The sequence below is a fragment of the Propithecus coquereli genome, unplaced genomic scaffold, assembly GCF_000956105.1.
Source record: "Propithecus coquereli isolate 6110/MARCELLA unplaced genomic scaffold, Pcoq_1.0 Scaffold1, whole genome shotgun sequence".
In the NCBI taxonomy this organism is placed as follows: Eukaryota; Metazoa; Chordata; class Mammalia; order Primates; family Indriidae; genus Propithecus; species Propithecus coquereli.
This window is the reverse complement of record NW_012133857.1, coordinates 5877949-5887469: the sequence shown is the minus strand read 5'-3', so window position 1 is coordinate 5887469 and position 9521 is coordinate 5877949.

The following is a 9521-nucleotide window of genomic DNA, read 5'->3' as shown; positions in this document are numbered from 1 at the left end:
CATTTTAATTAAGATGAAGGCAATCTTTAGAAGGTGGCAACAAACAAAATGATCTTGTTATTTCATATGTATGGGTTTTAAATTTTGTTTTGTTTTTATAAAAAAAGATGAGGAAGGAGAAAATCTTTTTTTTTAATTTAAAAACATGTGTCTTTGCATTTTCTCTTATTTAAGAGGCATTTATTAAGCACTTATTTAATGCAATGCCCTGGGCTAAGGATGTTGGCCCATTCAAGCAGACATGGGCTCTGCTCCATGAATTTATTCCCTGAATATGATAATTATTTTCAAGAACTTGCAATCTTTTAGAATTTAAGCCTTGCACATATCTAAATCTTAACAAGAAAAGTTCTATGTAATTTAAAACATGCTTAGAGAGTTACGTAAATATTTCAATGGTGTTCAGTTTGAGAATTCTCTAAGATTTTCCCTGGAATTATACAAGTTGAAAGCAATATAATAGCACTTTCATTTGAAAAATTTTTAAAAAACAAAAATGAAAAGTCCCAACTCTCTTAATTCCTATTATACAATACAGAAAAACTCAAATTAAAAAACTTCCATAAAACAAAAAAACAATTTTAAAAGTTTTATCAAAGGAATACTTTTGACCAGAGAGTGAAAAAGTCTCAAACACACATTTTAGAGAATCACAGAATGTCTAATGCTGATTAATTTCCAGATAGTAAAACCGAGTCCCAAAACAGTTATAAATGATTTGCCCAAGGTCACACAGTTAGTTGGTAGATGATGGAGACAAGATCCTTCTTGATGGACACAGGACTGGTGGGTCTCCAACCACTTTTATCCCCTAAGGACCATTCAGAAGAAGAAAACCTTCGCTATAAACAAAACTTACCCAAACCTCAAAGAGACATCACCTACCCTACACAGACTAGCTACATCTCTCAATTCTAGTCAAACTTCTACAGATAACATGCATTACTGTTCTCTCCCATGAAGCTGCCACTGGTAAAAAGTTTGAGAAGTTGATCCCTTGATGACACTTTAAATTAAAAAAAAAAAACAAAAAACATATTTCTTGAAATGATTTGCCACACTCACATAACCTTTATTTTATTTTAGAGATAGAGTCTTGCTCTGTCCCCCAGGCTGGAGTGCAGTGGCACGAGCATAGTTCACTGTAACGTTGAACTCCTGGGCTCAAGCAAGCAATCCTCCTGCCTCAGCCTCCTGAGTAGCTGGTACTGTACCACACAACACCAAAGTGGGCTAATTTTTTTCTTTTTTTTTTTTTTTTTTTTTGGTAGAGATGGGGTCTCACTATGTTGCTCAGGCTGGTCTCGAACTCCTAGCCTCAAGTGATCCTCCTGTCTTGGCCTCCCAAAGTGCTGGAGTTACAGGTATTTCCAAACATTCAGTAATAACAACCTACAAAAACTAAGAGGAGTTTAAATTCTGTCCATTTTAAGCAACTCAAAAGCACGTAAGACCTTTTCAAACCCCAAGATAATAAGAAAGAAAAGGTATGAGCTGCACTTGGAGATATCATATTGTGGAAGAGAATGAGCTTGGTCCCACTGGGTTCAAACCCTGTTTCTCACCCTTCCTGTGTGACCCTGGGCAGACAACGAAGGATCCCTCTGAAAGCAGGCTGCTTCATTCTTAAAATGGGGATAAGAACAGTCTTCACCTCTGAGGGTTACTGGAAGGACTAAAAGTACCTGGAACATAATAAACACTCAACGGATGCCACTTTCACTCATCACTAACCAAACCATCCAGCAGAAATTAGAGATAAAACCTGAAAAGGAGAATTATGAATCCAAAGAGTGAGGCATCCAACAATATCCAAATCTCCACTGAACATTCTCAGGGGAGGAAAATACCAGGGCGTTGATTAAATCTCACCACCTCACAGAATGATGCCGTGCTCACTCACTCAACTTTCATTCATCCAGTTTTCCTACTAACTCCATGACTCAATACAAGCTAACCAAAAGTAAGCCAGTTAAAGAATTATTTAACCTAATAGTTAGTAATAATGCAGTTCAAAGAGGCTTAAAAATAGTCACATCTTCAAGCCCAGTAAATCAGTGTCTAGAAATACACCTTAAGGAAACCATGAATTGGGTGGATAAATACTTATGTAGGAGGATGTTCACCCATGCAGTATTTGGGGAAGAAGCAGAAATAGCCTAGGTTCCTAATAATAGATGAACAGTCAAATATAAATGATAGAATATTAAGCAATCGTGAAAATGGTGTTTTTCAAGAATTTTAATGTCAGGGGAAATGGTCAACATATAATATTAATTTAAAAAGCATTATGTTGGTCTGGGTGTGGTGGCTCATGCCTATAAATCCTAGCACTCTGCAAGGCCAAGGCGGGAGGATTGCTTAATCTCAGGAGTTCGAAACCAGCCTGAAAAATTAGCCAAGTGTCATGGCATGCGCCTATAGTCCCAGCTACTCGGGAGGCTGAGGCAAGAGGATGGCTTGAGCCCAGGAGTTTGAGGTTGCCGTGAGCTATGATGACGCCACCGCACTCTACCCAGGGCAACAGAATGAGACTCTGTCTTAAAAAAAAAAAAAAAAAAAGCATTATGTTGTTAAATATGTAGTACATTCGTTGCAGAAAAAAAACAACTAGAAAAATCTCACAAAAAGTGAGTGGCGGTTGCTAGGTCAGTCATCTTTTTGTTTTCATTTTCCAAATTACGTAAAATGAGCATACCTTTGTGACCAGAAAGAACTGCTATTTTTAAAGTCTACCTTCCTTTAAAGACCATTTGTGTTCACTAAAAGGCCAGGCATCAAGAGCTGAGGAATGGGGTAGGTGCCATGATTCTATAAAATAGTGACAAGTGTGCCTGCTCTCTCACCTGGAAGTCAGAAACAGACCCTACCTCTCAATGCCATGCCATCACCAACAAAGTCACAGACTTTTCTTTAAACCCACAAAAAAGGAAACTGAGGTACATAGAAGTTTCATGACTTCTTCATGGTGACAGCAATAAGAGGTTTCAGAGCCAGGGACGAGGTGCAAATTTAGTGCCCATGGATTTAGGAGCTGGGGGAAGACGCCTTTGAGAATGGAAGGGGCTGCTGCTGAGCACCTGCTGCAGGTCCACATGTGGCCCGTATAGAAGCCGGGCAGGCAGTAAGAAAAGCCGGTGTGAGGATGACAAGCATGTGTTTGGTTTATGTGAGATTCTGGCAGCACATCCAGGTGGGGGAGAGAAATGTAGACGTCACCTGCAGAGAGGCAACAGCTAAATCAGAGAAGGTGTGGGAGAGAGGCGATCCCAAGACAGAACACTGACAAATGTCCACATTTAAGGAAAAGGGACTTAGGCAAAGACAAAAGCCAGAGACAACTACTAGCCATAGGAGGCAGAGGTAACTAGGACGTTGCCATGAATGATTCAATTATACACAAAAACATGCTGAAAATAAAACTTCCAGAGGGAAATACTCTGAATAAGGTTTTTCATGTTTAATCATCACCCTAGTACCTCCTCCAACAAGAGAGCTTAGACGATAATATCTCATGATAAGGAGGCTCCTCGTTTTGGCTAACCGGGAGTACGTGGAAATACAGAGAAGGGAGGAGCACATTCCTTCACTCAGCCAACAGCCGGGCCAGGTGCCAGGCTCCACCCTCTGCACAGAAGGAGGAACAAAAGTAACATGATCTCTACCTCCAAGGCACCTGCTATCCAGGGGTATGGTTGGTAAAATGAGCATAACATGGTAGGTAAGGGTGTGGGTTTGAAGTTACAAACACTACCTGGCACAAACAAGCAACAGCAATGACAGAGGGGCTTCTCCGATTCCCTTGATGAGCCTGCATTCGCCATGGCCCCAAGAAGCCCACAGCCCACTGACACTGCCAGCCAGTGAGCCCCAGTCTCGTGTGCCTGGGCATTGGGGCTCCTATGAATTGAGTTCTTTCCCTACCAGTGGTTGTTTGTGTGTTCCCAAACCTGTTTACACTCGTTATGCTTATGTCATTACATAATTGCATTTATTATTTCATGAACAGTTATAAAAAGAAAGCATTGTTTCTATGAAAACTAAGTTTAAAACCTTCAAAGATACATTAAGGATTAAATGGCCAATTAGATTTAGATGAAACTGTCATATATTTGAAAAAAGTCATTCAAACAAAAAGAGGATTAGGTACCGCAAACCTAGCGTCTATGTCCCGGGGTGCTCATGAAGGTAAAGCACTCAGCAGAACCCTGGCAAACAGTAAGCACTCACTAGATGTGAACCTTTATTATTACTGGTTATCACCACATAAGCAGATAATTGTTACAAAGAGTGACAGGAGCTACAAAGGCAGGAAAAAAGAAAAACAACGCAAGTCGGGGGGGACACCACAGATGGGGCGGCCCAGGAAGGCTTCTCGAGAACACATTTGTGTTGAGAAACAAAGAACAGAAGAGAAAGGGGAGGGGCAGGGGAGCAGCAGCCAAGGTCGTGGGATTTGTGTGTCCAGGGGTCTGAAGCACTGGGGTGGCTGCCGTGGGTTAAGAGGAGGGTAGAATGAGGATGATGGGAGAGAACTAAGAGCCAGGTCACGGGGTTTTGGAAGACTCTGCATTGTATCCAAAAGGCAACGAGAAGCAATCGAGCAGCATAACCCAACTGGATTTCACAAAAAGACCAGCCAGGCTGCTAAGCTGCAAGAGGACTGCAGAAGAGCGAGAGTGGAAGCCGGGAGAGCAGTCACAGCTGTCCAGGGAGGAGCTGGCAGTGGCTTCAATGAGAGTGGCAGCAGCGGGGCCAGAGAAGGGGCCTGGGATATACCCCGGGGAAGAATTAACAGGACCAGCAGATGCCAGGAGGACATGGAAACAAGGCAGACTGTGTTGCAGTTATTAAGACAAATGTGTATGGAGGGAGGAAAACGCACTTTGGGCAGTGGATGTCTTCAGCTAATGACCAGGTAGATGAGGCCAGGGGAGGAGAGGAGAGGAGAGGAAGGTCAGGGCAGGCATAAATTTGGCAGCCATCAGCATGTGGCCGGAATTCCAGCCCTGGGAAGAGAGGATACAGAGAAGCAGGCTGGGTATGCCAACATTTAGCGCAGCTCATCACAGTCACCTGAAGATCAGAAGGACTATTTCTGAGGACAATGTATGGGAAGGATACATAGTTGGTCCTCTGTGTCTGCGGGTTCCCCATTTGCAGAATCTACCAATCGCAGATCGAAAATATTTGGGGGGGAGGGACAAAAAGTAACAGAACAATAAAAAGTAATAGAACAATAAAAAACAAAATAAATTTTTAAAATACAGTACAACTATTTACATAGCATTTACATTGCATTGTGTATTACAAGTAATCTAGATAGGATATAAAGTATATGGAAAGATGCGCATAGGTTATATGCAAATACTTTGTCATTCTACATAAGAGACTTGAGTATCCGCAGATTTTGGCTCTGCAGTTGAGAGCCACTGATTTGGAAGCTCAGAATAAGAGGAGAAAGAACTGGTGAAAGAAGCTAGAGAGAGTGGCCAGAGAGTCAGAGGGATATCTGGGAGTAAGTGAGGCCCTGGAAGCCAAGCCAGGAGGGCGTCCAGAAGGGAGTGGCCACCGTGTCAGCTCTGCTCAAGGGTCAAGCAGGATGAGGGAAACAGGAACCTCCAGGCATAGTGGTGGGGGACGGGGGAGTCTAGTCAAACTGCCATGTCAGATGCTCTGGGTCCTCATGCCTTATTCTGGGCAGACTCCCACTCTCCTGGGATGAGGCCCATGTGAGTAAACTGTAATGTATCAGGTTCCTTTCGCACACCTGTAAAACCAGCTGTACAAACACTCGTCACTCCTGTGACTACACAGACACGAGTCAATGAATAAAGGCAGAAGTGGGGGTGTAATACTACCAGAGGTTCCACTTTATGGGTACAACGCTCGAGTGCTGGGGTGAGGAGAGGGGAGAATACACATGGTTCCTGGCCCCACGCTGCCAGCTGTACAAGCTTAGCAAGTCATTTCGCCCCAGGCTTCAGGGGCCCCATGTGCACAATTAAGTTGGACATGATTCACGGTCTTTACCTTTTTATCTAAATTTAAATTTTTAAAAGTTAAAATGGTTAAGAGGAGCTGGTTTAATATGCAGGTTCCCAGAGCCCACTCCCTCCTCCCACATAAGCAACGTAAGCAATTCAGTGTAGGATGCCACTGAAGGCCTCAAGAGCTGCCTGCATTGGTCCAACCCAGTGCAAAGTCCCTGGGGTAGGTAATAGAAAAAAATAATCCAGGACAGTTTTTATCACCTAAGTCAGAAAACCTCAGGTGGAACTCAAACAAATCAAGTTCTCAAAGGATTACATGCGCATACCAGTCACTCAGTAAAAACTGTTGGCTGAATCATTAAAATTACTTTACAGTAAAAGCAAACAGTAGAACAGTATCTCAAAATTCTTATTTGCTTTATAACCTTCTCTTCTTAGGAAAACAAACTGTTCCAGGTAAAGTGAGAGGTAGAGTGCTCAGTAGATCGTATGCAAGGAAGACACAGAAAGATTTCTTTTCTAGACCAGTGCTTCCTTACCAAAAAGCTACATAGAGAGGCCCCTGGAAGGAAGAACCAAAAGGTGTCATAGCCACCTAATGACCAACGCAGCAACCTTTGTGTCTGGTGTGTGCTGAATGTTATGTGACTACAGAAGTCTACAGAACACATAGTCATCTCCACCTGGGATCAGGAAAGTGTGACCTGCAGACCACACGGTGGAGATGAAAACTGAAGGGAAGAAGGAAACCTCATCTTCAAATTAAGCTACATCAGGCTAAGTGTCACCTGGGACAGTGACCATGAGCCATGGAAAAAAAAATGGAACTTTGAATATGTCAGACGTACTTTTTAACAAATAAACTACTGACATATTCTGAAACTAAGGTTTTGTGTGTGTGTGCGTTTGGCCAGATGAGGTTTTTTTTTTTTTTTTGAGACAGAGTCTTGCTCTGTCACCCAAGCTAGAGTGCAGTGGCCTCACCACAGCTCACTGCAACCTCAAACTCCTGGGCTCAAGTGATCCTCCTGCGAAGCAGGGGCTACAGGTGTGCGCCACCACACCCAGCTAATTTTTTCTATTTTTAGTTGCCCAGCTAATTTTTTTTTTTCTACTTTTTAGTAGAGACGGGTCTTGCTCTTGCTCAGGCTGGTCTTGAACTCCTGAGCTCAAGCGATCCTCCCACCTCGGCCTCCCAAAGTGCTAGGATTACAGGCGGGAGCCACCATGTCCAGCCAAGGTTTATTCTTCAACTAGAGTATTTTTCCCCTTTTTTATCTATTACGAGAGAGAGAGGTTAAAAGACAGAGTTAGACCAGACAACCCAGACTTGAATTTCAGCACCTCACCTTGCTAGTGTTGTGACTTTGGGGAGGCTTCCTACCTTCCCTGGGCCTTGGTGTCCTCATCTGTGGAACAGGGATAGCAAGAGTATTTAATTGAGAGGTCATGTGAGCATGAAATGAGACACATGTAGCACCAACACCAGTGCCTGGCACACAGCAAGCACCAAATGTCTATTCTTCCTTCCTGTTTGACCATCAAATGCCAAATGTCCCATATGTACGGGTACATTTGCCTTGTGGGTCATTTTCATTTTCTGTGTTTCTTAGATTCATCAGGAGTTAAAAATCCACTTGACTGGGGAAGTGTTGGTACTTTTCTGAAAAAGTTATTCTACCACCTGGTGAAGGTGGACGTCCCAAAGCTCTCTCGCCTCTTCTGAGCAAGACAGGTGAGGGCCAGATTTTGAAAGCTAGGCACTGTTTCTCCACTCAGGGGAATGGCATGTAGGAAAGGGAGCTGAGTTTCGTCTCACTGCCTGACCGCCAGGCCACGTCTGCCCTATCTGTGCAGCAACGTGTAGCTGGCCCACGGGGAGCTCCTTATCCCCACTCCCACCCACGACAGAGAGGCACTGGCCTAACTGATGCAGAAAGTAAATCTAGAGTGAAACAAGGAGTTATGTTGTCTTTTCACGTACCTCACAACCGATGTAGTAATAACACAACAGTGAGTCTCAGCACTGTAAGTCAGGGCATCTCCTGGGTTACACACGTGTAAACAAACGCATGAAACCCAAAAAGGCACCAGGTACAGACCAGGACCTGTGCCTTCCAGCGACCTCTCTGCCCATCTGGCAAGGCTCACAAGAAGACTTAAAGTCATAAAATAACATAAAAGGGAAACAATTGTATCTAAAACTTGAGAAAAAGTCTGGGATATGAACAACAAAAAACATTCTGTGATATGAGTGCTTCTTTATTAATGCATTAAATAACAGAATATATCGACACATCTAATAAGGAATGTAATTTCAATGTAGTGATGAGTAAAGGCAGTAATTCAAAGTATCTGCCTCCATTGTAACATGACATGAAAATATCTGTGATTTCTACTGGTGACAAAGTCACAGGTCCTGCTAATACCACTGTCTACCTTCATGACGAAAGGAAATGCTGCATTTCAGTTAGAAGTTAACGAAACTAAAGACATAATTTTTTCCCCTTTACAAGTTCATAGAACTCCTCAATTCTCTCTGCAGGTCCTTTGGGGGTCCCAGGACCTCAGTGTGAGAACCCTGCTCTACAGGGCCCTATATTTAAGAGTTAATGTCTGATCATTCAATTAATAGCTATTGAGCAAATAGCTACTTTGCTCTAAGCACAGGAAGTACAGAAAAAAATACACATTTAAGATAAGGCTTGGATGCAACCATGCTGTAAGAACTTGAGAATCTCTGCTTGATGTTTACCTTGGTTATTTCAGTTTTATTATTAGTTGTGTTATCTACTGCCAAATCCACCAGGATTTTTTTTCTTAAATATATAACAAAAGGCAAACAAACAAACAAAAAGACACAATCTCTCTTCAAGTCTACTGAAACCATGGTTCTATGTTATGGAATAAACACTGAGCTTCCATGCTTCTATTTCCTCTATAATTAAACCAACCCTGCCCAACTGTAGACATTTTACAGGGATGAAATGAGGCAATTCCTGTGAAAGGTCTCTTAAAATTGTGTGGTGTTGCTCATGGACGGTGTTCCAACTGCACTGTGAATGTCTGTGATTAATCGGTGTGTATGAGAGGGGCTCAGGGGCCTCCTACGATAGAAATGGCCCTAAGGGGTCCTGCAGGATCACAGGAGGGTCTCCTAAGGAAGAGTTAAGTATCGCAGACAGATTTCCCAAAAAATAATTCTGTTATGAATTCTACTGTTCTGTTGTGAATTCTACCACAGACTTCCTCTACAGTCTGAAGGAAGCAAACATAAAACCTGCCAGGAAGTTACTCCAGACTCAGTTTTCCACCTAATACCACACCTCCTCAGTGGTACAGATGCTATGAGTAAATAAAAGTGACTTGCAAAGAGCTTCCTACATGCTACAAGACACACTAGATGTTCTAAAGCTTCAACTTTAATATCAGTGCAAGTCTAACAAGCTTCATAGCTACTCTGGTGGATTATCCTATTTTTACTCCTATTAAAACTGATCATCCAAAGTTTTCACAAAGAAATTGTAG